Genomic DNA, 27,767 nt, shown 5'->3' on the forward strand with positions numbered 1-27,767 from the left:
GGGTGGAGAACTCATTCATCCATATTTATGGAGCTGGACCTGGTATTAGGCCCGGGATGGCATGACGTAGTGAAAAAAGGACTGGACTTATAGGTGAGAGTCCTGGATTCAGATTCCATCTCTGCTGCTGTCCAGCCGTGTCATGTAGAACACATGAGTTTTCTGATACACTTTATTAGCTACAAAATAAATAGGTGTCCTAGAAGGAGGCAATAGGGGCATCTGGGTGGCTCAGTTGGTTAAGGGTCCGACTCTTGATCTCAGCTCGGGCCTTGATCTCTGGGTTGTGAGTTCAAGCCCCACATTGGGCTCTACACTTTAAAAAAAGAAAAGAAAAAGAAAATACGGCCATGAGGTGACATTGGGGTCCAGTTAACCCTTTCCATGCTTGAGGCAGACATGGCTAATCGATCACAGCACACTGTCCGTCCCCCTGCCCCCCGCCCCACCTCCGGGCAGCCCCAGGATCCTCCTGGCCCAGGAGCCAGCAGCTGATGCTGTAAATCGGAGTCACCCATAAAATGAAATTGCTTGCCTTCTCTCCACTAGATCTCCAGGTTCTTTTCTAGTCGTGCTGGGCATAGAAACCCATTTTCCTCCCTGCCAGCCCATGCACTTTCCACCAGGTCAGCCTGGAACCTTCCTTTTCTATAGACCATTAGAAAGAGTAACAGAATGAGAAAATCTGGGTTCTGGTCCGTTCCCTCCCTTAGTTTCCTGATGTTTAACTAGAGTGTAATGGCAGACTGTGCAGTAGTTATGAGGCGTGAGGGGTGGGGAGGAAGCACCTTTCGAAACTGTAGGAAGCCGTACAAGAGCATTCATGTAGCCCGCGCTCAGAGCACCTGCTTTGTGGCGGGCACTGAACTAACATGCGGGGTAGCGCCTTATTCGTATTTGGTCATGGCAGCAACTTGAACACATCACCAGGCATCTTTTCCCATGAAGAGGCTGAGCAGGGACCAGGCCTCTTGATCCGGAGCAGACACACCGCCCCAATTATGGGCAAGGTGGCCCCGGGCCTGGGACAGAAAGTGGGAAGCTCATACTCCGTGAGCTCATTGCTTTTTTTTTCTTTTGGCAAATCTTCCTGTTGCCCCTTTACTCTCTTAGCTGCACTCTTGAGTCTTTTATTTTGGATTATTGCTTATCGGTGAAGCTATACTGCTGTATGGAGGGAAGGAAGGGTCACGGTTTGCAGTGACACTGGCAGAGAGGAAGGCAGCAGTCTGGGCAGAAGGACGAGGCGTCCAGATCTGGCCGTCCTGTTCCCCACATCACTGATCCGCTCCCGGGGGACCAGCACACAGCGAGAAGTCTGCTTCCCCAGCCCCACACCCTGCCCCTCAAGCCTCAGGCTTTCCGTTACCCGGGGCTCTGGGAAGATTAACGTGTCATCTGTAAAGCACTTCGCGCTTCTTGGAAAAAGCCATGCTGTGAATTCTGACATTGGTAGAAGATTGAACTCTTATCACATCTCTGACTCGCTCCGTGCACTAGGATTCTTACAGCCTTGTTCTGTTACCGTCCTCTGTGTCCTTTCCTAGTTCTCAGCTGTCCCCACAGACAAGACATTACTGGCAGAGTTTGGTTAAGACACTGTACTTAGCCTACCTAAAAATACTGGTGAGTGGCAAATCTCCCTCAAAGGGGCTCATTGAAAAAAGATTTAGTGCTGAGGTTTGCCATGTTTCTTCGCTTTTTCTGCTCCATCTTGCAAATGCAGGAACCCCTGGGGATATCTGTGGTCTTGGGAGACTAGATCTCTTCTTAATATATCAAAACCAACTTTTAGAAAATGGGTTTGGTCCGTACTGATTCTAAAATACCTTGGATTATTAACCTTTGCACTATCTTGGCAGAATACACACAGAATGTGACTATTTGGGGGAAGGAGAAACTCATTTAGGCCCCAACCTCCCCTCCCCACTTGACAGATGCCATTATATTGAGTTAAACGCTATGTCTGGGCCTGCATGGGAGCTGGTGACCCAGAACCCTGGGACCACGATGGAAATTGTTCCACTTGGAATTCTCTCTGGCTTGGGTACCTCTCCGTCTCTTTCCTCACCTGGCCACAGAAGGAGACGCAGACGGTGCCATCCGGCTGCCCTTTCTTTGAATCTTCAAGGAGAATATCCTCACCCAGCGTGTCTCATACTATTGGATTGAAAAGAAAAGCAATGAAAGCTTATCCCTTGTTGATAGTGAACCAGACAAGGGGTGATGCTTTCATTCTAAATGGTAATCAAGAAGATTCAGGTAATGCAACCCGAATCCTCATCAACATGGTGTTCCCTGCTATCCCATCTCCCAGCCTTGGATATTGGAGTCATTCCCAATATACCCTTTGTTCAGAAAGGAATTGCTCTCAGAATTTTGGGCTTTGAAAACAAAAGAATATGTTTTGAAGATTCCATTGCCGGTATAGATTATTTCGCTGTGGTTATAGATTATATATTCCTGCCCCTCAGCTCCCTTTTACCACTTTTCTTCTGGGGCAGACATAAATCATGTCCTCACAGGTGTCTAAAGAAAATTCCTCCTGGGGCGTCTGGATGGCTCAGTCAGTTACGTGTTCGACTTTGGCTCAGGTCATGATCTCATGGTTGGTGGTTCATGGGTTCGAGCCCCAGGTCAGGCTCTGTGCCGACAGCTCAGAGCCTGGAACCTGCTTCGGATTCTGTGTCTCCCTCTCTCTGTCCCTCCCCTGCTAACTCTCTCTCTCTCTCTCTCTCTCTCTCTCTCTCAAAAAAAATAAACATTAAAAAAAATTCCTACTAAAGTGGGTTCCACCTGGAAGTCATCTGGAGAAGGTAAACTGTTGGTGAACTGAACTCTTTTCAGGGCACTTGTAGGAACTTCAAAATTGGCCTAATTAATGTTTTTGCATAGTAATATACCTGTTTGCATTGTAGACTTAATTAGCTTCTTTAAAAATAATTCTTCAGGTGAAAGATGTTAATGGCTTCTCGTCCTGCCCTGCTGAGCAGAGCCAGAGAGCTTGATAGTTTTAGGCCAAATAAAAGAAAGTAGTACTTTACGCTGTAGGTAGTAAATGTGCAAAAATCATTACTCCGAGAAACAGTATGGACTGAAATTATAAATAGATTCCAGGAATGAACTTTTAGAGAGTCGTGGATGACAGATATAAATGGGGTTATTAAATGGAAGTTAGGGGACATTTCCTAAATGCTGAAAGTCAACATTATAGATGTGTCTCCCGTATTCTCCCATGACCCTCTGGGACACCAAGGTCAGGGGTTCCTTGTAAGATGGGGTGAATGCTGCTCTGACCTACCGAGGGGTTTTAAATTCTCATGCTCCACTCTTTATAAGCCAGTGTAACCAGCTGAACCTCTGTTATTCTTATTTTTTGGATGTTCTGATCTCTTTCAGTCGACCACTTCTTCATAACTCTCTGAAGTGATTTGGAAAATGTAGAGGGTCCTACAGCCCGACCATAAAATGAGAAACCCCTGAGCTCCAATCCTGCCCCTGCCAACTCCTTGCCTGACCCTGGGGTGTCCCTATACATCTCCTACCTTGTTTTTTTGTGTGGCAAAGAGAGGGAATTGGGTGAAATCTCCCCTGGTGGGTAAGTTCTAGGAACCTATAAATAAATAAATAGAGTCTGCAAGCTCATTCAAGGAGTGCCTGAAATGAAAACGTGGAGGGGCGGGGGGGGGGGGCTGCTTTGCCTTATTTTTCAGAAAGGGTAGAGTAGGGGCGCCTGGGTGGCTCAGTCGGTTGAGCGTCCGACTTCAGCTCAGGTCACGATCTCGCGGTCCGTGAGTTCGAGCCCCGCGTCGGGCTCTGGGCTGATGGCTCAGAGCCTGGAGCCTGCTTCCGATTCTGTGTCTCCCTCTCTCTCTGCCCCTCCCCTGTTCATGATCTGTCTCTCTCTGTCTCAAAAATAAATAAACGTTAAAAAAATTTAAAAAAAAAAAGGGTAGAGTAGAGGGCTTTCCCCTTCTAACAGGAAATGAACATTGTAGGGACAGTGTCGGGAAAGCCGGTCAGCGTTGGGGAAACCCTGGTATCTTTCTTTTCTTCCACCCCCGGTAGAGGAAGTGAGCGAAACACAGGGGAGAGCTCTGTGTGTGGGGATTGGGCAAATCTGAGTTTGGATGCGGCTCTGTCACCAGCTGAGTCCATCTGTCATCAGTGGCATGGAGATAATGATGTGGAGCTGGTGGGATTGTGGCAAGGAGAAAATGAGAGGCATGAAGTGTCTTGCCCGGTTCCTGGTGTAACGTGAGTGCCCAGTACATCATAATGTTTACGGGAAGGAGGCAGGGGTTCCGAACCAGGGTGGTTATGAGGGCGAGCCCCTCGCCAGCAGCCGGCAGGGAAGGAGCAGACTGCAGTTGTGTGAAACCCAGTCCAATTAAGTGGGCATGAGATTTGCATCGGAAAATGTTTCTAACCAACAGAAATCAGACTCCGTGTTCTGCCTTCTGGCCACGGTTCTTTTTGTCTTTAAGATTTCTCAGCATGGCGGATTAATATTGCTTTAAAGTTGTATACGTTCTAATAAATCCGCAAAACCCAGTCCAATTAAGTGGGCATGAGATTTGCATCAGAAAGTGTTTCTAACCAATAAAAATCCAACTCCGGTTGGCCACAGTTCTTTTTGTCTTTAAGATTTCTCAGTGTGGCGGATTAATATTGCTTTAAAGTTGTATACATTCTAATAAATCCATGGGAGTCGCATTTGCACACCTGGGGAGTTTGGGGAAAGATCCCTGCATAAAGCAGACATCTTTGAGTCTGGGTCACATGGCTGTCCCCTGCTGGCAGAATATACAAATTGCAGGTTCTTTTGTTTCTTTTAAGATATTATGCTAAGTGAGATAAGTCAGAGAAAGACAGAAGTCATAGGATTTCACTCATACGTGGAATTTGAGAAACTTAACAGAAGACCATAGGGGAAGGGAAGGAAAAATAAGATACAAACAGAGAGGGAAGCAAACCATAAGAGACTCTTAAATACAGAGAACACACCGAGGGTTGACGGGGGTGGGGAAGATGGGTGATGAGCAGCGAGGAGGGCACTTGTGGGGATGAGCACTGGGTGTTGTACGTAAGTGATGAATCACAGGAATCTACTCCTGAAGCCAAGACTACGCTGTATGTTAGGCAACTTGACAAAAAAAGAGAAAAGAAAAAGGCATCGCACCTCTAACGTGCATCTTTGGGAAAGTGTAAGTCTATATACAATAACAAGCACCTTCTCCTAGAGTTCTCATAACCTGCCTTTGAGGAAGATGAAAGGGGTCTTATGAGGAGTTGCCAGCCCGGCGTGCAGCTGCTGGGTCAGGAGGGGCAGCTCTACAAAGCTCAGCCCTCGTTCCCCACGCGGTGTCAAGAGAAGAGCAGAGGTGCAGACTCCAGCAGGCACCCTGTTGTCAAAGAGGAGACGGCCGCTTCGCCATCCCCGGAGCCAGCGAAGCCTCTCGTCCTGCCAAGATCCACCCCTTCCAAACAATCCATACCTCCCCTCGATGTCGGGAGTGCAAGTTCTCCAGCAAATTCCCAGCACTGCTGGTGACCTTAGGTTGGCCCCAGAGGTTGTTTCCATATCCCAGAAGGCCTGAGTAGCACTGTGGACACCCCTACAAACTGCCCTTACGGCTTTCATCACGGTTCACGTTGGAAAGCCAGCGGACGCCATGGTGCCTTGTTTGATCACGTGGCTGAGCTGGCATTGTCACTCAAGCCTCTACTTACCTCATAATACTTCCAGGCAGTTAGCAACAAAGCTGACCTTACTGGTGCACATAGTTGATGCCATGTATATACACGTATGTGTATATGTATATATGATACATATGAAACAGATTATATATGTGTGTGTGTGTGTGTGTGTGTGTGTGTGTGTGTATATATATATATATATATATATATATATATATATATATATATGTAGTGTAGTGGCTCCTTTATAGAAACTGTAGTATAGCATAGTATAGTGGTTCCTGTATAGAAAACAAGTCGAAGCAAGAACTTGGTGCCCTCATCCTAACATGAGAGTCTTTGTCTAATTAGGTAGAACAATTTGGCAAGTGTGAGCAACCATTAGGTGGGGGAATCTCCTACTGCTGCACCTTATGGTGGTAAAAGGGGAGAGAGAGGACATATGCGAAAGCCCTTTGCCTTGATGGCTGACGTGCACCAGTCACTTACTGGCGCATGCACGTTACAAACGCCTCATTTCGTGCACTTTACCAACGCCTCATTTAATCCTCAACTATTACCCTGTAAAGGTAAGTAGTAGCAGTCTCCCCGTTTGACAGATGAGGGAACTACAACGTGAAAATTGAGTGACTTGTCCAAGGTCACACTGTTCAGTTGCAGTGCCCGATTTTGAATATCTGTCAACGCCAGTGTCCTATTCCAACACCCTGAGTGTTGGGGGAGAGGAGAGGTTTGGAACTACCCCTCTAAGCGACCAAGTGAGCACCGAAAAGCCACTTTGCAGTCATTTGTGTGAACTGCTTACTGAACCCCCATGTAACCCAATAGTAATGATATCACTGAGCATGTTATATTCACTTTGTTAGAAGTTTTATTTCATGGTGACAGCTAATACGTGCCCAGTCTTCACAGCCCGTTGCTCTTACTATAGACACACCTGCTCACAAATTCTCAAAATTGGAGAAAACTGTACTTAGAGGAGGTTTTATGGCCTTCTTGACTTTCAGCCTCGGAGTGAAGGAGTCTTTCTCAGCTGAAGTCGGTAGCTTTGATCAGAGCGAAAGCAATGCCTGTCTGTCCCTGTCACTGTGAGACCCAGGCCTTCTGCATTCCGCTGAACATCTGCTATGTGGAGCTGGGCTTTTTCAAGTGACACCTCCTGTCCTGAGCAGCCGTGCCGCTGAGGTCATGAGCTCATGCCCCACCGTTAGCACACAGCCGCACACCCTTGCATTTCCCTTCATAAAACTGAACTTTGGAGCTTTCCAGGTAGGAACCTCTTCAGTATCCCTTAGAGACCATGCCACTTACCCTGGATCTCAGTGACGTGGAACTGCGTGTGATTTTATAAAGCTGTCCCTATCCTTCCTCACATGGAGCCCAAATCTGCCAAATGTGGTCTTCTCCAGGAATCTCACTTCTGCCCACTAGAGCCCCCAAGACCATCTTCTCGCGTAGCAGCCATGCAGACACTTGAGGAAGCGCCCATGTCCCTAAGTCTCCTCTTCCCCATCAGTCTTGCGCAGCCCTTTTCCATCTCACTGCTCTCCTGCAGATGGCAGGTTCTGGGACACGGGCCCAAATATGCAGAAAAAGTGGCATCTGTGTCTCTCGGGCCCCTCCTGCTCCGTGCCAGCCTGTCACCCTTCTGCTGTCTTGAGTCAAGGAATCCAGTAAGCGAGGCACGGTATAGGGTTTCCCAGCATGGTCCCCTGGAGTCGCTTCAACCCCAGAGCAGTCTGGCCCTGCCTACTGGGATGAGGGTTCACTGCCCGCTGGATTTCTGGTATTGCCTCGCACTGTCTTCATTGGGAGGGCTAGCGAAAAGCATCCTGGCTCGGGAGAGTGGGTGGTGCACTGAGTTATTTTGCCTCAGCCCACGCCCTTGTGGTCACTTTGACATCTACCAGGCTTAACAACAGCAATCTCGGTCGAGTCTGGTGCCTCTGAATTCCTGCCATGTTGTCTGGCTCTGCAGATAGGCACATAACCTAGAAGAAAGGACGCAGGGCTGGGAATCCGGGAACCTGAGGGTCAGCCTGGTTCTGCCACTTAAACAGCTGTGTTATGGTGGGAAAATCACCTGACTCATTTGCGCCTCAGTTTCCTCGTCCCCTTCATGGGGTTAAGAAGGCCTGTTTTACACTATATCAGGGTTTCTCAACAGGAACATTTTTGACCCTTTGGCTTGAATGATTCTTTGTTGGGGGGACTGTCTTGTGAATTGTAGGGTCTCTCCCTACTAGACGCAGGTAGCACCTCCCCATTGTGACAACCCAAAGTGTCTCCAGACACTGCCAAGTGTCCCCTGGGGGGCGAAATCGCCCCCAAGCTGAGAACCACTGCATTAACTCCTGGGATTACCAGGATACACAGTGTGTGCCCACGCGGGACCCCCCGAGGGCCACCCTCAGCACCCTTTAGCACTTTGATCCTCCCTGATCTGACCATAATTATGCAGAAGCAGAGAGAAGCAGCCGCGTAGCCCACACTAGACTCTTATGGGATCCACCGGGGAGCTTGATAGGTCTGTGCTTCAACCTCATGCAATTCAAGTAAGTTTCCTTCTTTTAAAGTGTTTAATATCTACCGTGTTGTGAAGTGAAGAGCCAGAAAAGATGAGGAGCCACTTTTCACGGACGATACATTCTAGTGGGAGGAATTTTTCTGCCCAGAAATGACTGGACTGCAGAACGCGCATATCTGAGACCCGACAGAGATGCAGAAGGCAGAGAGGAAAGGCTCTGTGCAAGAGGTGACTTGGGGGATCGGCCCTGGGGGTTGAACGGGGTGGCGGCGGGCAGACAGCACAGTCGACAGGTGGTCTGAGCAAGGGGAACGGTGTGATGGAGGCCGAGGGGCACGGAGCATGACAGCACGAGGCAGCAGGAGATTCGAGCCGGCGGCCAGTTTCTGAAGGTCAGCTGTGTTGTCCTTGACGTGGTTGGCAGTGGAGAGCCCCGGGGGGTGTCTGAGCCCTGGGGCGGCGTGGCCAGAGCCGGGTTTAAAGGGCTGTTTGATGGCAGTGTCTGGAGTGGATTGGGGGGAGGGGAGGCCAAGTACAAGGTGACTGAGGGCCCGAACGAGAGTAATGTCCGTGGGAGTGGGGAGCACAGGCCGAACGGGGGAGGAGGTGCCAAGAGAGAAGGCAGCAGGACCTGTAAAGGGGGGAAGCGGAGGGGGAGGCGATGGAGGACTGAAATGTGGAATCTGGATCCCTGAGAAGGGGGTGGCCGTCCATAGACCAGGAGAGGCAGAGGAAGGACCGGGAATCAGGAGCTATGGGTGCTGGGGAGGGGCCGCAGCAAAGCATTAAACATGCGGGTTTCCCAGAAGCTTCCACGTCCGCACCTGAACCCGTCCCACACACTTCCTGTTTGCTCTCACACACATGCTTGTGTGCTCAGTGCTTTGTTTCTTTCCAGTGCGGCCGGGCTTCTCAAATCTATTTAGAATTTTTTCGGGACTAAATAACATTCAGTGAAAAAAAAAAAAAAGAGAGAGAGAGGCGAAGCTCAGTCTGGGGCCTTAGTCCCTGTGCAAAGCACCTTTTTATTATAAGCAGAGAGAATCGGCGTTTGGAATTAAGTTAGTTAACAGCGGGAGCAGAATTGCATGCGGAGTATATGCCATATGCTGTTGTTTCCGAATTTTCTGACGATACACCGGGACGCTCCGGGTCTATATATACGGTGTATATACGGTGCCCGCAGCAGGGGCTCGGGGCCCGGACGGGCACCGCTGGGCGTCCCGCCACTGCTCACGCACCCGGGCACGCAAACAGAGCCGGGACTCTCGGTGTGTGAGCGGGTGTCCCCACCGAAGGCTTCTGCCCTCCCAGGGCCACCTCAGTCACGGTTTCTTTTGTCCTCTCAGCAGGTGTCCCGACCGGCTTCTTCTTTTCTCCCCTAGACCTTGCTTTACCTCCCCCTACGCTTTTTACTATTCATTCCAGCTCCCTACAATTATCACGTTGAGATCCTTAAATGCATCTAAGAAGGGACAATCAAAGCGATGGCTCCCAGGACACCCATCCGTCTTCCGTCCTACGTACATATTTAGTCATTAATATTTATCTGCTAACCAGCCAGAGGGCTGCTCCATGCGTCTGCGGGTCCACCACAGGAAAGAAGGAGGTCCTGCCTTGGCCACCCTGGCTGACAGCCCCGTGCCAGCTTTGCCCCCCGTGGGGAAGCTGGAGGAAAAGCCTCAGATCCCGCAGGCTCTGGCTTGTGGACGTGGGCAGTGGGATCCAGCTTGAAATCTCCTCCCCTCTGTTCTCCAGCCGATACCTGAAAACACTGGCTTCCGTGTGGATAGCTTTTCACAAGTGATCTGGCATTGAGCCCTGGCAGTAGCCGTGATGGAAAGTAGCGTGGGTGTTAACCCCAAACTTCGGGGAGCAGTGGGGTGCAGAGGGGTGTGTGTGACTTGTCCCAGACATTCCTGGTGGCAGCAGATCCCATGGTACTTTTAGTAATAACAGTGGCAACCACTTCCGGAGCACCTCGTGTATGTGTGTGTGTGGTACTGTGAGCGGAGCTCTGAGCACATCCCGTAGGGCCCCAGCTGATGAAAGGGGAACAGTAGAGACTCAAGGCTGGGGACACCGGGGGCACCAGATCCCGGCCGTCTGGAAAGAAAGGGCCGTGTGTGGGGACAAATGAGAGGGCGGTCCCAGGAGAATCCCAAGCTCCCCGCTGGATTGGTGGTGATCGACTGGAGGCTACTGGTACCTGTCCTGTGTCCGACTGGGGCAGGATTGAGCTCGGGGATGGACGGGCAGTGACTGCAGCTCCAAGAAGCTGGGGAAGGAGGTAGGAAAGGAAAGAGGAACTGTTGGCACTTGTCAGAGCCCTTGTACATGCATCATATCATTTAATCCCCACGACTCAATGAGGAGGGATGGCATCCACCGTATGGGTGAGGAATCCTGTCCTGTGTCGGAGGTCCCGTCACCCAGCAGGGGACAAGACCCAGGCTCTGTCGTTCCACCCATGGCACCAGAATTGGATGAGATCTCGGGGATTCCTTCCAGCTCGGAAATTTCTGAGTCTCGGGTCCCACCAGGCCTAACTTGGTTGACATGGGAGGACGTCCAGAAGCTTTGCTCTGCCGTGTGTGGGGAGAAGGTATCTAGCTTTGGGATATAGGCCTGGACTCTGATGTAGACGACCTGGGGGGGGTGGGGGGGGTGGGTCAGTCCCAGCTCTGACACTCAATACTTACAGGTCACATTACGTTGGACATAACCTTTCTCTGCCTCAGTTTCCTCACGTGTAAAGTAGCTCATATCGTGACTTACAAGGGCCTGCATTGATATGGCCTCTCCTCCCACCTTCCCAGCCTCTCTCGCCCCCTCACTGTTCCCTGAGCACCCTGAGAACAGTCCCGCCTTGAGGTCTTCCCGTTGGCCATCCCCTTTGCTCAGAATGAGCTTCGCCCAGATATCCACAAGGCCAACTGGCTCACTCCCGATAAATTTTCGCTCAAATATCTTCTCAGTGCGGCCCACCGAGGCCATTTCCCCAGCACTCCCAGCCGCTCACCTGCCCTACTATTCGGTCCATATTCTTTTAACCTACCACATGGCTTGCCTTGTAGTTTACTTGGGTGTGATGTCCATTGCTTGCTGTCTGCATACAAGTCGCAGGTCTCTGTCTGCTTTGTTCACTGCTGTGACCCAGGTACCCGGTACTGACTCTGGCATAAATGGGTACTCGTCATACCATTGAAAGGATTGACTTTCAGGTTTGTGAGGATTAAATTAGATAGTATTTGGCAATAGCTTAGCTCAAAGCCTGGCCCATAGGAAGGACTTAATAAAACGCTGTCGTCGTGCCTGTCTTTAATATTGATTGATTTGCCGCTGGGTTATAGTTTGGGTTCAGGTCCTACTGAACACGGGCCATATGTAATGACCCGCCCGTTATGGCTACAGTCCCTCCTTGCCACCCTTCCTAGTAGAAACAGGCCCTTTCATTGAGCTCCATGGCCTACCGAGGCAGGGCATTAGAGCCAGCTTCAGTACGCAACTGGAGAAATCAAGTCAGGGAACGTTTGATAGCGTATTTAGCAAAGGCCACGAGTCAGAGACCTGCTTGCCTCCTGGGCCGGCAACCGAAGGAAAGTGAAGCGAAATGGAGGAATGCCACAGCTCCAGGCCTCCTGGCCCCGACACTGGCCTCATCCCGTTGTGTTGGAAAGAACTACAACTGGGAGAGCTCCTTTTGCGCCACTGGGCAAGTCTCAGTCAACCGCAGAGAACCGCTTCAAGAATATGGGCATAAGTTGGAGAGAAAAAGCGTGGCTGAGTCAGCCAGAGGCGTTTCGCAGAAATGGCCCGGTGGGCAGGAGGGCTCTGGCCAGCTTGTGTGGTCTGCCAGGACACGGGCAGCTTGGGGCGGGACTCCTCGGACCCCGTTCCTTCCCTAGGTCTGCAAGAGGAGGTTCCAAGGGCCCCAAGTGGTCTTTTCTCCTTTCCTCTTCATCCTTCCGCCACCCAACAGAGGAAGTCCTGATCAGTTCTCAGATGGTATTGCGTGAGTACTGACTCCCTCGTCACCAGGAGTGTGAGGTTGACTGCCGCGACTAGCCCTGCCCTTAAGGGCTCACAGCTCAGCAGGGCAGACCGCAGCCCTGCAAGCCACTTCTAGATGAAGTAGTTAGGAGCACAGACTCAGAGCCATGGGGCCTGGGTTGGAGCTCAGCTCTGCAGGTTGCCAGCTTTGTGATCTTGGGGAAGTTACATAAACCTTTGAGGCCTCAGTTTCTTTGCTTCATAAAATCAGGACTGATAGGGGCACGTGGGTGGCTCAGTCGGTTAAGCGGCTGACTTCGGCTCAGGTCATGACCTCGAAGTTCGTGAGTTTAAGCCCTGCATCGGGCTCTGTGCTGACAGCTCAGAGCCTGGAGCCTGCTTCGGATTCTGTGTCTCCCTCTCTCTGTTCCTCCCCTGCTTACACGCTCTCTCTGTCTCTCTCTCTCTCTCAAAAATACAGATAAAAGAAAAACTTTTTTAAATGGGGACTGATAATATGCCTACCTCGTAGGGTCGTTGTGAGGAACAAATGAACGAAATGCATCGTGTACCTGGACCCGTGCACGGCACGTGGTAAACATTATGTACGTTTGTCTTTATTACTATCATTATTATGGTTTAGCATCATTCTGGGGTAAGCCCTGTGAAGATGTGCAGGGGTGCTGGGAGCTCAGGAGACGTCTGATCTAACCTAAAGCTCTAGGAAGGGTTCCTGGAAGAGGTGACAAAGAACTGAATCTAGAAGGAGGAGGAGGCATGATCCAGGCAAAGAAGGTACAGAGAATCCAGGAAGGGGGCATTGAAAACCATGAGCAAGACATAATGGCATGTGCTAGAAAGTGCAAGGAGCCTGGTGTTGCTATAGCATAAGGTTCCAGGCTGGATACTGAGCAACAAACAAGGTGCTGGGCTGGCCATGCGGTCAGATCATAGGGGAATTTGTCATGACCTTTCTGGCTTCTTTTAGCCCAGATCCCACTCTTCTAACCGCTTTGTTAGGCCCAGGAGTGGAACCCAAGTACCAGTCACCTCCCCCCCCACTTCCACTGGCCACAATGGGACCCCCCCCCCCACTTCCACCGGCCGCAGAGTGAGCGAGGGATAGGCATGTGACCCAAAGTGGCCAATCGTAATGCACCCCTGGGATTTCTGCTGGAGCCATGTCCCCCCTCTTCCCCGCCCCGTGGAGAAGTCCCCAGCTTGGGTCCCTGAGATCCCAGGAAATGCCCAGATTCCTGCAAGTTCTTCCTTTTTGAAAAACTCCATGCTTTCTCAAGTTGGTTTGTGACATTTGCAAATGAAACAGGCCTGACTAATAGGCCACACTAAGAGGCTGGGATTTCATTGTCTGAGCAGTGAGGGAGCTATTGAAGGTGTTAAATTGGGGTCTGCATTTGAGAGCCATCATGCTGACAGCGCTGTTAGAACCCGACTTAGGAAGAGTGGAGCAGGGTGCCCCTTAGGCGCTGCCTCAGTCCAGGAGTGGCGTGCCAGGCCTTCCCCGAAGTAGCAACAGAGAAGGCAGACTGAACCCCGAAACACTGAGGCAGTACCCTGAGCTGGTGGCGCCGGACCCTGACTGTCAGCTGTGTCTCTGCCGGTGAGGCTGGGATGAGGTCCTTGGACCTGTCACAGGTGGGGGAGAGGCCCGGCCTGACCTTGAGAGTGAAGGCCTAGAAGTGGGCTGCTGGCAGAGGCCGTAAGAAGCGCTGTCCCCCCTCCCCATGCAGCAGACCCTTTGGGCCACACTGTACTGTCACCTTGGTCCTGGGTATGGCCCCCAGTGCTCCGCTGTTACCGGGGAGGGATTTCTTGTAAATGTATTTGTCTGGGGGCACCTCGGTGGCCTAGTTAGTTAAGCATCCCCTTCGGCTCAGGTCATGATCTCAGGGTTCGTGAGTTGGAGCCCCACATTGGTCTCTCTGCTGTCAGTGCAGTCTGCTTCAGATCCCTTGTCTCCCTTTCTCTGCCTGTCCCCCCTCTCAAAAATAAATAGACATTATAGATACATAGATAGATAGGTAGATAGATAGATAGATAGATAGATAGATAGATAGACAGACATATAGATGTATTTATCTGGTTCCCCACCTTCCTTTAGAGTGGCTCCAGATCAAAAACAAACCCTACCCTCTGCTGCTTTTGTACCCCCCTCCCAGCTCTTGGCTGGACCTTGGTTCCTCCACACAAGAGGGCCTCCCATAGCTGTGACCAACCTGTGCCCGGGATCCTGCACACGGCTCCCGGGATGGCCTGCAGGGTAAAATAACGTTTTGTCCAAGTACAGTCTGTGTCCCAGAGACTTTAAAAATGTCACCTCACTGAATTCTCTCGGTAATCCTGGCGGATACATTCTGTCACCATGTTACAGGCGAGAATGCCAAGGTTCAGGAAGAGAAAATGAAATACACAACAACACACAGCCACTGAGGGAGAGAAGGAGAATTTGAACCCAGATCTGAGGTGATTCTCGCCTTCAGACCGATTTTTCAAACATTTGTGAGTGGGTTCCAGATACCTCTGTTCTGAGGTCGGTTGCTACCTAAGATACGTGTCTATTGACGTAATGTTGGACGCCACACTTTACAAGCTTGTAAATACCACGTTCGTGGGGTTTTCCCTTCACGCTTACTCATTCAGGTAGAGGTGGGGGGTTGGGCTTCTAAGAGAACCAAGATGAGGTGCAGTGGCTTCCTTTTCTCTGGCTTGGACCTTCCCCCCAGTTCAAGGTCAGCCACCATGACTGGCTGCTGGAAACTTCACTCACCCAGGCTGTCGTCCATCGCTCATGCTTCAGGCAGATCTGTGCCCTGGGCGGAGCCACCTTCTCCTGGCATCGGCCGTGGCATCAACCCACAAATGCCCTCTGACTGAGCTTCTCCTTTCCCTTAGGGAAGATTCCGTTCCTCATCCTGGCCGAGGCGCACACACACATCCACGCCCTCACTGACTTCCAACTCTTTCACAATGATGCCTCAGCAGATCTACCTCACAGATCTGGGAGTTAATCTGTGATTCAGCAAAGCAGTCAGAGATACGGGGATGTGGAGGAGAGTTGTCGCAAACATTCCAGCCACGAGAATACAACAGTGCTCCATAGCACCCGTCTGGGAGTTGTCTGGAGGGCTCTGTGTCTCTCTGGGAGGCTGCGGTGTGAGCCTACGTGCTCTGCAGGTGAGCTCTGCCACGTGAGGAGGGGACACGGGGTCGTCGATGGAGCAGCCCGACAACTGGGCTCCATCGCTTGTCGCCTTGGGCGCGTTGGCTCACCTGCTGTGTGTCTGAGGTTCCCGAGCTGTGACAATGCCGTAAGAATGGTACCTACCTCCTGGAGTCATGAGAATTAAGTGAATTAGCCCAGGTAAAATGCTTCAGACACCTGTCAGTACGGGGCACTTGGTGGGTGTCGGCAAACGTCTCTACCACTCTTACACCGTTGTCCTGGGCCCTGTGCCTTTGAGGGCCCTGCACTCCACAGGGCATGGAGTTCTAAATGGCCAAGAAGACCATTCTTCTAGGCCTCCTCCTTCTAGGCCATTCTTCAGGTACCCCAAACCCCAGAATTCCCCACTGAGATGGCCTCCCACCTGCTTCCAGGACCCATGGGGAGCTTTTCCCCAGGGGAGCCTCCTGTGGGTGGCCTCCACTGCCTCGGGAATCCTCAGAGGCTCCAGGTGCCTGAAGGCAAGGCTGTGGGTGGAGCCTGGGCTGTGGAATTCAGTGTCCCACCATGTGGGTGCGGCCCCTCACCGCCCCTGATGCCGTCATCCAGGGGTGTCCCATCCCTCGCCACCTTGGTCCAACACAGAACTCTGTGGAGTCTGAAAATTCTGAATGGAGATCTGATCTTCCAGATGGAAGACCTATAGTAGCTAAGGTAGGGAAAATAGCACGTATTTTATCTAGCAGTTTGTAGGCTTGGTTTCTAACTTTTAAATATTTACTCGTACGGCGTGATGAGTCTATTTTTGCCCCAGGCCCTGAAGATGTTGGCGGTGGGCCTGGTGGTGATAATCGTGGTGAGGAGTGAGATCAAGGACGGATCATCGGAGCTGAAGCTCTGAGGCTCGTCTGCACTACTGTACTGATTTGCATCCTTACTTCCTCCCTCTGCTAACTGTTGCCAAACAGATGGAAGGCAGGGGTGCCGGCAACTTAGCTGTAAAGAACGATAGATGGTGTTCGCAGACGTGGCCTGGGGTTCCGGAGCCAGGCCCATCCCTCTGTCTGGAGCCTGCATCCGCTTACCTGTGAGCTCACAATGGTGATCTCTGCTCACCACCCACCCTTTCTCTTAGAAGCAGCTTAGCGCCTCCTGTTTTTATGCGCCCACCTCCCCCCAGGATCAGCCAGAATCTTGCATTTTTGCTGTCTTGGGCAGCCCTTGCAATGGCCCTGGGGGACGCCTCTTCAGGAGCCCCTGGGGTCTGAATGAGCACCCTTGTCTGTAGCTCCAGCAACCCCACCAGCCCAGATCAATCCCAATAATTCACACTAGCATGCACAATTGTATTTCCACACAAATCGCGTCTGTTCTTCCTTCATTTCACTCCTCTCCAAATGACCTTCAGCGTTCCAGCTTCCTCTCATTTCAACACGACGTGCGGTACCTCCAATGCATCTGTGTCTCGACCCACGTTCCTGCAGCCTCTGGGCACCCTACGAAGCGGCTGAGGCACAGCTGGACGGCAACCGCGGTGAAAGACAGTCCCCAGGCTTCGGAGGTGGCGCTTGATGGAAAGCACACGGACACACATGAGTTCAAGCCCCACTCCATCACTTACTTCCTGTGTGTCTTTGGACCAGTTGCTTACCTTCTCAGAGCTGGGAATGCTGCATGTATAAAATGCAGATAATAATGCTGACCTTCTCGTTGTATGATGATTTAAACAGATGACACAGGTAAAGTCCCTAGCAAAGTACCTGGCCCAGATTCTCAAAAAATGTAAAGACAAGGACTCTCTCCGTCTTTGACTGCCGGCACCCTACCCGGTGCCTGACACGATGCATGTTGGTTGTCATCGTCTTTAAGCCGTGAGGAGCTGACTCCACTGAGAGGGGCAGGCTGAGTTTAGAGGGACAAGCAAGAGGGGAACCACTGGCTGAGCCCACGCAAAGCCACCTCTGTTGTCTGGTCTTCTCTCTCATCCTCGACTTTCCTCCATTAGCAGGGAAATGTCACCCTTGAAATTCAAACTTGTATTGAGCTGGTTGGGGGCTCTATGGGCACAGGGAACAATGCACCTGTCAAACGTTTCACCTTGGCAAGGCTTTGGGGGTCTCTCGTGGCTGCTTACGGCACGCACCCTTTATTCTCTTGACCACTTCTGTTGGGAAAGCCGATGTTCTTTAATCTCTCACATGAGTGTTCATTACTGTCTGTCCAAGAGAGATGTGTAATAGACGTGGAAATGCAGACAATGTAAAGGCTTGTAAATGGCAAGAAGGAGGGAAACAGTCCTCTGAGGGGCTATAGCTGGGCAAAGGGAGAAAGCGAGGGTCAGCTGTCAATGTGCACTCTCCTGGACAGATGTAGATCATTCTAATGGCCGATTGATCTCGTAGCTCTGAAAAATCTCCCCCACAGAAAACAGAGGCCCAATCTGGACCTCAGATTGGCTGTTTGTTCTTTTAAATATGATTGTGGGTAGACAGGGTAGTTTTCCCCTTTGCATTGTATCCCTTGGAATCTCTTATTTCAAAAGAAGATAAATATCAAGTACTCCTATGTTTTGCCGTTTGTAGCAGATGCCGCGGAAGGAACGGAAGGCAACAGGGTATGTTAAAATCATTTTAACCCATCAGGGCTGCTTGGAGTAATTTCCCTGGAAACCTGTGAAAAGGGTTTTCAAGTTGAACTCGAGACAGTTGTAAATGTGTCCTTTTGTTGGATAACAGAAGGTGAATGCTAATGCTGAGAGGGAATTGGGGAGCCAGATAAGTTCTAGTCTTAGAAGTTCTTAGAAGCTCTCTCTGCCCTCCAAGCCTCAGCCTTCTTGGAGCAGCAGACAAGAGCCAGCACTGGGAGCTGAGACCTGTCCTGCAGCCATGTGGTGGGAGGAGTGACCCAGGACCCATCGGTTCATCTCTGCCCACGGCCCTCGTGTCTGTAAAATGAGGACACGACATGACGTGACGAGGTACCCCTAAACAGAAGAGCCAGCAATGGGAAGCTGGGAGCTGCAGCACAGAAGTACGGGCCTGGGCAGCCAGCGTCACGGTCTTGTTCCCTCTCAGCCACCAACTCACTCAACCTAAAGGAAGTCACCAAACTCTGCCAGCCTCAGTTTTCTTACGCATACAATGGGGGATTGGATAAGTGGAAGAGTGGCCAACTTTTTGTCTGTCGAGTCAGATAGTAAATATATTGGGCTTCATGGGCCATATGGTCACCACTGTAACTACCCAACTCTGTCACCGTGGCAAGAAAACAGCGAAAGACAACATGTAAGTGAATGGCTGTGGCTGTTCCAATAAAACTTTATTCGTAAAAACAGGCAGCAGGCCGTGGGTCTTGGATTAGAAGATCAGGGAGTTTCTTTTTGTGTTTTTTTTTAATTCACAACATTTCTTTTTTTAAATTAACGTCTTTATTGAGATGTAACTGATATATCTCAACAGATATAGATAGATGTAGATATAGATATAAACTGCACATATTTAATATATCAATAGAGCTTTTTCTAACTTAATAAAGTTATGTTGTATCTAATGAAGGCATAAACCCCATTAGAATATGAAATTGTTGGTTCTTTTATTTGCTGCGTGATTAACTGAAATGATACATTAGATGACTCTCTTGGGATATACTTGATAAAAATTTCATGGAATGTCAGACTCTCAGTGCAGCAAGGGATCTTCGGGATCACAGAGTGCCACAGCCCCACACGCTGGAAGCCCCCCTCCTGCCTCGTGAGCCCCAGTTATCCACTTATCCGCAGCCTGCAAAGGACTTATCATCCCAGGCGGCAGCCCAGTCTACCCAAGCCCCTCGGTGGCAAAGGCAGATGCTGCACCCTCGCCGCTTCCCCTGTTGGTCCTACCCATGCAGGCTCCTTCGCTCTGCCTTCTCTTTCTCCCCTCCTCCCCACAGACGGACTGCAGTTCCCCTGCAGAGCCCAGGACGCTTGCCTCAGAGGACCAGTTCAGCTCTGCCTCTTTCCCGCCAATCCATTCCTGGCCTAGCGTCCCTGGGCCCCAGGCCTCTCCCGGCTGCCTCAGTCTGGTCTGCTCGCCTTCGTGAGTCAGTGCTCCCGTGGGTCTGCCTGCTCCGCTCTCCACCTCAGCTGCGCTCCTGACTCTCTCGGACCCCACTTGGCTCAATCCCTGTGCCCTTCCCAGACATCCAGGAAGCCCTGCCCAAGTCCAGCCCCTGGGCCCCCATTCATCTAGGAAGAAGGTTGAGAACGTCCGAGAATCCTTTAGGGATTTTAAATCTCTTTTCCAGACCAATCAGACCCCAGGGCCTTCGACCTACATATATACCTACAGTTCAAACATTCCTGCCATGAATAAAACAGCTAACGGCCATCTCGACCGAAATCTATGCTCATGAAAGCATTTATCCATAGAAAAATAAGTGCTATTAAGTCTGGAATGAAACAGAAGCCCTGGGAGCTGCACTTCTCAGGTGGGAGTAAATGGATACTTACGTTCTTAGCACATTGGAGACGCGGCCACTTGCGCTGACCAGGAAACGTGATATTGGGGGGGGGGGGGAGTGCGGTGTCAGGACAAGGGCTGATGGGCTAAAAAAAAGACAAACTTGCGATCTGGGAGTCTCTTATTCTGCTCCTGTAATTATGGAGCTCCAATAGCAAGCCTCGGGCTTCACAAAATGCGAAATAATGCAAAATTAGGCAAGAATCCTACCCAGGGGCACAAGTCTTTCCCTAAACTGGGGAGGGAAGCAGGAGGAGACCATGGACAGGCAGAAGTCCGGGTAAAATCCAAGGGACGTGGTAGATCCTTAAGCAGTAGATATGGCAGGTGCTGCCGTTAGGGAGGAAGCGTCGTGGGACCTTGGAGTCGACTGCTGTCACCCCCTCCCTTTTTCCAGATAGTCTTGAGGCTGGAGGGGTGCTCATGCTCAGGGCGATAGAACAAAAGCCGTACTGGAACCCTGCGGGTGCTCCCCTGTGAGTGGGGTGTCGGCATCCCAGCTGAGGGAGGGAGCTTCCCGTAGGACAGTTCTGCAGAAGACACACACCGCAGCTGACATAAAGCCTTGGGCTTAGTGGCAGGACACTCTCCTTTTCCCACAGGGACCTAGAGATGAAGGGCTCTTTAACTCGGGAGGGTACGCGGAATGCACTTCAGTCTTGTCGGGGCCTGTTCGGTGTTCAGCTATGACCGTGCCAACCTGCTGATGGAAACGTACTCCCAAATCCACCTTCTTTACAGAGAATGCAGGCTCCTCGCTTTCCCGGGCTGCGTGCCTCTTGCTACAGAGAAACGCCGCTCTGGACAGAGCCACGCGTGGCTTACGGGGAACAGCGTCCCCTTCCTGGATACGGACAAATGGCAGATGCGGGGTGGCCACGCTCGTCTGGAGCCTGGGGAGCAGGGGTCTGCACGCACGTTTGAGCAATCCCAGCTACCACTGGAGCAGATACCACAAGCTCAGGGTCTGCAGCAGCCCCGCTGACGGCCGCAGGATGTGCGGGGGGCACGGGATGCAGCCGGGCCTCCGGCCGAGATGCCCAGCTCTGGATCGTCACAGCTGAGCCACCAGCTCTCGTGGCTTCCAGGAGGATGGGGAGAGGCAGGAGCCTGCGCCCTCACACGGAGCCACACAACGCACAGGAGGAGAAGACAGTGTGGTGAGATCATAGCAGCGTTTTACACCTGGCTAGGGCTTTGCAGTTCTCAAAGCGCTGTTACGCCCGTGACCTTGTTTTCTCTGGAGAGAACAGGTACTGTTGTTCCCATCTTATGCACAAGGAAGCAGAAGCTCAGGGAGATCAAGGGACCTGACTGGGACAGCAAGTGGGCAGAACTGGGGCCAGGACACAAGCTGACTTCTGGCTGGTCCCATAGCCGCTCCTGGTGTCCTCTCCTCTGGAAGACCTTTCCTGAGCCCTCGGCCCCTGCACCTGCCCCACCCGTCCCCGGCCCTGACCACGGGGTCCCGGACTCAGCCCTCTGTCATCATCACTCGCTAGATCCTAAGCTGTGTGGAACCGAGGGCTGTGACTTGACCATCTTCGTATCCCCAAGTCCTAGGACCTGCTCGGCATGCAGAAGATACCCAATAAGTTCCCAGAGTTCATTCGCCGTGGCTTCCAGGGCCCATCGGAGCTGGGCCGAGGCCGTGTCGACAACCTCTTTGGCCCCACCTCCACCCACCTTCCCCAAATGCAGGAAGTGCTTTCCCACCCCAGGGCCTTTGCCCTTGCTGGCCCTCTGCCTGGAACCCTCCGCCTCCACATATCCGTGCAGTTCTTTCCCTCACTTCGTTTGGCCGTTGGCTTAAAATGACGACACAGCATTCTCAAAGAGGCCTTCCCTGCACCTGTCTGACGAAGCAGCCGCCACCCCTCCTTACCTTTTTCCTGTTTGTTGCCTATTTCCCCCCACCATGCAAGCTTCCTGAGGGCAGGAGCTTTGTTTTGTCCCTTGCTGTGACCCCAGAGCTTAGAACAGCCTCTGAGGAAACGTGAAACCACGCTTCAAGTTAAGGCACCAAAAGCTGCTTTCTGTTACCTCCTGATCGGATGGTATCGCCACGTGCCCCTCCTAAACCGCTCACGCCTCATTCTTCCTCCCCAAAGATTACCATCTCTGTGCTATCGAATGAGGAAGGCTGAGGGGAACCATCAGTACAAGACCAGATTATCTCCAAGGGAGTCCGGAGCCCCTGGTGTAGACGTGGGTCAGACACGATCTAACCGCTAATGACACAGTCATGGTTTCTGACTTTGGCGGGGAAAAAGCAAGGAACCTACGCTATATATTTCTTAGGAAATAAGGAACCCACATGGCCATATTCTCCAGGGCAGGGCCCGTGCCTTCCTCTTCGGTGTCCTCCGAGGTGACCAGCATAGAGCTGGAGGAAGGAGGAGTAAAGGTCGCCTCCCCACCCCCACTCTGTTATAATGCAGGACGGACGAAGTTTTTTCAAGTCCTGCTGGAAATCTCCTGGCTGGAAACCTTCCCAGATACCCAATTTTCTTGCTTGAAGTGCATTTCTTTTCTCCTTGAAAATTAGTGCGGGAGAATTTGTCTCTGTTATAAACCCCATCCTGGTGGGAGGTGCAAAGTGTTCACACAGAACTTTGCAAATGCTTGGTGTGTGCACTGCACAGGGGCTGGGGGCTCTTGGGGTTGGAAAGTGAAGGACGAGGAACGGGGCAGTTCATGCAAAGCGGTTGGAATGGACTCCTCTCCCAGAGGACGTGTAAACTGGCTCTGGACTCCTCTGTGTCAAGAGGCAGGAAGAACTGGCCGTTCGCATCTTCGCGTTCTCCACAGGAACCGGAGGGGCGGAACTGCGTCCCATGCCTGTGACACCCCCTTCTCCCCTCGCTGACCAGACTGGCAGGGGCCTTGAGCCCTCCCTACCATGAGACCCAAGGGAAAGCAGAATTGGTCTTCTCTCTGGAGATGATAACTCAGACCTCAGGAATGTAGTCATTCTTCTAATAAATTCCTCAGGCAGCCTTGTTCTGGGCCCTGGACTTGGAGAACTGAACTGGACACAGGCCCTGCCTTCGGGGTGCTTCCGTTACGGAGGACACAGAGAGATAGAGATGATAGAGATAGAGATAGAGATGACAGAGATAGACAGAGATAGAGATGGAAATAGAGAGAGAGAGAGATTAGAGAGAGCAAGCGCGATAGAGAAATGATAGAGACATATATATATATATAGAGAGAGAGAGATAGCGAGATAGATATAGAGATGATAGAGATAGAGATAGAGATGATAGAGATAGATAGAGATAGAGATGGAAATAGAGAGAGAGAGAGATTATAGAGAGCAAGCTAGATAGATGATAGAGATAGAGACATAGATATATATAGAGAGAGATAGAGAGCGAGATAGATATAGAGATGATAGAGATAGAGATAGATGGAGATATATATAGAGAGATGATGGAGATAGAGCGAGATAGAGATAGATGGAGAGAGAGAGAGAGCGAGATAGAGATAGATGGAGAGAGAGAGATGATGATGATGATGGAGACAGAGAGAGATACAGATACAGATACAGATACAGATGGAAATAGAGAGATTATAGAGATAGAGTGAACGAGATAGAGAGATGATAGAGATAGAGACATAGATATATAGAGAGAGAGATAGAGAGCGAGATAGATATAGAGATGATAGAGATAGAGATAGATGGAGATATATATAGAGAGATGATGGAGATAGAGCAAGATAGAGATAGAGATAGATGGAGAGAGAGAGAGAGAGAGAGAGAGAGAGAGAGAGAGAGAGAGATGGAGAGAGAGAGATGATGATGATGATGGAGACAGAGAGATACAGATATAGATACAGATACAGATGGAAATAGAGAGAGAGATTATAGAGATAGAGTGAGTGAGATAGATGATACAGAGAGAGATGGAGATAGCGAGATAGATAGATATAGAGATGATAGAGATAGAAATAGATGGAGCTAGAGAGGGAGAGAGAGAGAGAGAGAGATGATGGAGATAGAGAGCGAGATAGAGATAGAGATAGAGATAGATGGAGAGAGAGAGAGAGATGATGGAGATAGAGTGAGATAGATATAGAGATAGATGGAGAGAGTGAGAGATAGAGATAGAGATGATGGAGATAGAGATAGAGATAGTTGGAGACAGAGAGATGATGGAGACAGAGAGAGAGAGGGAATGCATAGTGGGAGAGGGGGTCAGAACATAGAGGATTCATGGGCCTGCCAAGGAGCCCGTCCATCATTCTGGCGGCAATAGGGAGCTTCTGAAAGATTTCGGGAAGGGGAGTGGTTTGGTTGGATTTTCATTTTCAGAAGGGGGTCATTAGGACATTGGTTGGCCGGGACCCGTCATGGAGGTCCCAAGCCTCCCTTGCCCCACGAGCACCACGTCCCCTACATCCGCCAGCCGGACCGGGCGCGTCTCCCGCGCGCTCACGCTGCAGCTGGACTTGTCCCTGCTACGACAGCGCTCACCCTGCCTGCTAGGGTTGCCCGTTCCGTCCTGCTCCTCGCCAGAATGCCAGGCACCGTGGCAGGCTCGCCTCTCCCCCCCCCCCCCCCCGTGTCCAGCACAGGGCCTGGAATGCTGCTGGAGCTCACTCGTACATTTACGCATACATATATATTTTTCACAAACGTCAAATGGAACTATTGAAGATCGCAAGAGAGAGAAAACTGGGGTCCGGGTGAGCTGGGGCGCTGACAGCAGGAGCTGAACGGGGGTCGAGGGGAGACACGGGGGGTGGGCAGACCTCATGGCTGGTCGGTGCTCGTGGCGAAACTCCGCTCCCTGCTCCTCTGTGCTGTTCTCTTCCGTGAAGCGGAGCTTTTAACACCTGCTCACGGCGGTGTCGCAGAGAGATGAGAGTAGAAAGCGGCCCCTCACCGCCGGTGTCATTGACAGCTGCTCGGCTGCCTCGGTTTCCCCAGTGCCCAGTGTGATCAGTCCCGGACTAGTAGTGGCTGAGCAAAAGGGGGAGGCACAGTCTGAAGGAGGTAAAGTTTCCTTTTCTACCTTCTGCCACTTTCCTGGGGAGGCCACTCCCACGAAACAATATCTTCGCTTCTCTCAGGGCCTTGGACTCTCTGGCCTCAATGGCAGATCTTTACCAAAATTCCGGAAACTTCCAACCACTCCATGACTGACTGACGGACTGAAGGGACAAATGGCTTTCTAACCCTAGCTCTGCCATTTACCATGACCTAGGACACCTTTCCACCCCGAACGTTAGTTTACCGACCACGGAATGGGCATTAGACTATGCTTTGCACAGGTTTGTTTCAAGAATTCAGTCCAGTCGTGCCTGTGTGAGCACTTCCCAAATTGTAACGTGCAACAGAAATGTCCTGTTATCAACATACCTGCCCCTCACCCCCCGTCCCCCCCAAAGGTGCTCAGCATGGAGCATGCACAAAGGAGGCTGTGGCTGGAGGTTGAAAGGGTAAATGGGGTCTATATGATTTAGGGATCGCCCCACATCTTGTCATATGAAGTATTTGCAGGCCAGTAGGTACCCGCGGGGTGGTGGGCCCCACTGTGGAGACCACATCACCGGGGCTAATGCGCTGCCCCCTTTTGGCCACTCTTTGGCTTTCATGGTCTCACCCCGGTTTGGATCCTGACACCTGCTCCTGGGGGAGGTGGCCAGTTCCCTGGCTTCCCCGGCCACGCGGCAGAGCTGACGAAGGCCTGGCCTGTGGTTTCACAGCTGTGCCCACCTGTCCCCCATCCCGCAGTCCTCTGCGCCAGGAGATGCCCACTCATTCCTGTGCAGGGCCGTCGGGGGGAGAGCAACTGAGTGACCTTGCAGGGGAGGCGGGCTAGAGCAGCACAGCAGAGCTAGAGCCTCCAGGGGTGACGGGAAGGGGGGGATGATTCCAGCCTCCAGCAGGCTGGGAGGATTTTCTGATGCCACGTCCACAACCCACTAACCTGAGCAAATTCCTCTTTTGAAATGTAGGAGATGGGGCACCCCGGTGGTTCAGTCCGTTAAGCGTCTGACTTCAGCTCGGGTCATGAGCTCACAGTACTTGAGTTCGAGCCCCGCATCGGGCTCTATGCCGACAATGCCAAGCCTGCTTGGAATTCTCTCCCTCTTTCTCTGTCCCCCTCTGCTCATGCTTTCTCTCTCTCTCTCTCTCTCTCTCTCTCTCTCTCAAAATAAATACACTGTAAAAAATAAAAATAAATAAATAAAATGTAGGAGGGTAATCCCTAATGGTCCTTCATACCCTGATGAAATAAACTTAGTTACATATTTCACTGCCGATGTGTATAAAGCTTTGGCGTGTCTGTTGTCATCACGCTGTTAATTTCATCGTCCTGTGATGCAGCTTCGAGCCCTCTTTCACAGTTGAGGAAATCGAGGCTGGAGCAGTGAAGTCATCTGGAAACACAGCGACAAGTAAGGGAGGTGGGATTCCAGAGCCAGGAGCGTGTTCCTCCTGCCGAGCGGGTTCCCCTTCTCTGTGCCACACCGTCTCCCCAGAAGCCCGTGGGGGCAGGACGCTGATGGGGGAGGGCTGTGACCTCAGGGCCCACTGCAGGGGCCTCCTGGCTGTGGACAGTGAAACAGAGGGTCACTGTGACAGCCAACCTGCTCCCCTGGCCCACACCCACCTCCCGGCCCTGGCCTGGACAAGGCCTGCAGGTCTGGACCCACTGACGGGCTAAGGACCGAAAGTCTCTGGACAGGGCACGGCTGAGCCTGGTCCACTACAGTTACTTTCCACAGTGTTAGTTTTTAATTACAAAACATATTAAAAAAAAAAAAAAAAAAAAAGCTCTTATCTCCATAACTTAGCCTGTTTAACAATGCACTTACAATGGATTTTCCAGGCCGTCTGGGTGGCTCAGTTGGTTGAGCATCCAACTCTTGATTTAGCCTTAGGTCATGATCCAAGGGTCGTGGGATCGAGCCCCGCATTGGGCTCTGCGCTGAGCATGGCGACTGCTTAAGACCCTCTCTCTCCCTCTGTCCCTCTCCCCCACTTGCGCACGCTCTCTCTCTAAAATAAATTTTTTTTAGAAAATGGATTTCCCAAGGATAGAGTCTAGTGAGTTGTGTTCATATCCTAGCTCTGGCACCTATGAGTGGTACGACTTTGGATAAATGACATAACCTCTGTGGGCCTCAGTTTCCACATCCGTGAGGTGGTCGCAGCCCTAGTTATATACTTCATGGGGTCGTTGGGAAGAGAAATGAGGGGACTGTCCAGGGTGCTGAGTGTGGGGCCTGGAGCCTAGAAAGCATAAGTGGGCCACAGCCTTGGAGCCGCATCCCCGTCCTGCTTGGTTTGAGGGCAGGAGCATGGGAACACCTGTTTCCTGGGTGACAGAGCAGCAGGTGTATTCTAACCATCGCTTGAAGAACGAGGCGTCCACAGAGGGCGGTGCAGACTGAGAGGTTAGTGTGGGCTCTACTCTGCATGGACGAGATCCGGGACTTAGTGTCCCCCCTCCCAGTCTTGCCTCAGATAGCCCAACAGATGAGGCCTTCAAGCCATGGCTAGAATGGTCTTGCAGCCCTTGGAGGGCTTCTAAGGGAAGAGAGCCCGTTCGGGCTCCACAGTTCCTCTCCTCGGCTAACGCAGACCGTCGGCCCCAAACACCGGATTAGTGCTTTTATAGAAATGGGGCGAAGTGAGGTGAGAATGAGAAGCAGACACACAGGCTGGGCCTCGCAGAACGCTGCCCTGGGCTCACACTCGTATTTCCCTCCATCTGTCTCGTTCTTGTGTCTGTCTGGGGACCAGGGTCATGAGTGCAATTATAATAGAAACATGATAAGTCACTAGGAAAGCTGATCTGTCGTACATACGTTCTGAAGGTGGGAACGACTAAGCCGGAAGAGAATT

At 51.4% G+C, this 27,767-nt stretch overlaps 1 protein-coding gene and 2 long non-coding RNA genes across 4 annotated transcripts in view; 2 read left to right on the forward strand and 1 right to left on the reverse strand.

The window, feature by feature from the left end:
- Positions 1 to 27,767, forward strand: part of FAM78B (family with sequence similarity 78 member B) — a 92,621-nt gene that overhangs the window by 24,964 nt on the left and 39,890 nt on the right. The gene's annotated exons all lie outside the window — the stretch shown is intronic.
- On the reverse strand, positions 471 to 5,690 carry LOC123382721. Its single transcript, XR_006591558.1, has 3 exons — positions 5,499 to 5,690; positions 2,072 to 2,160; positions 471 to 648 (listed from the first exon to the last, which is right to left on the reverse strand). It is a non-coding gene; the product is annotated as an uncharacterized LOC123382721 (long non-coding RNA).
- Positions 15,190 to 18,970, forward strand: LOC102900471. Its single transcript, XR_002739323.2, has 2 exons — positions 15,190 to 15,415; positions 16,813 to 18,970. It is a non-coding gene; the product is annotated as an uncharacterized LOC102900471 (long non-coding RNA).

This window comes from Felis catus, chromosome F1 (assembly GCF_018350175.1).
Source record: "Felis catus isolate Fca126 chromosome F1, F.catus_Fca126_mat1.0, whole genome shotgun sequence".
NCBI classification, from domain to species: domain Eukaryota; kingdom Metazoa; phylum Chordata; class Mammalia; order Carnivora; family Felidae; genus Felis; species Felis catus.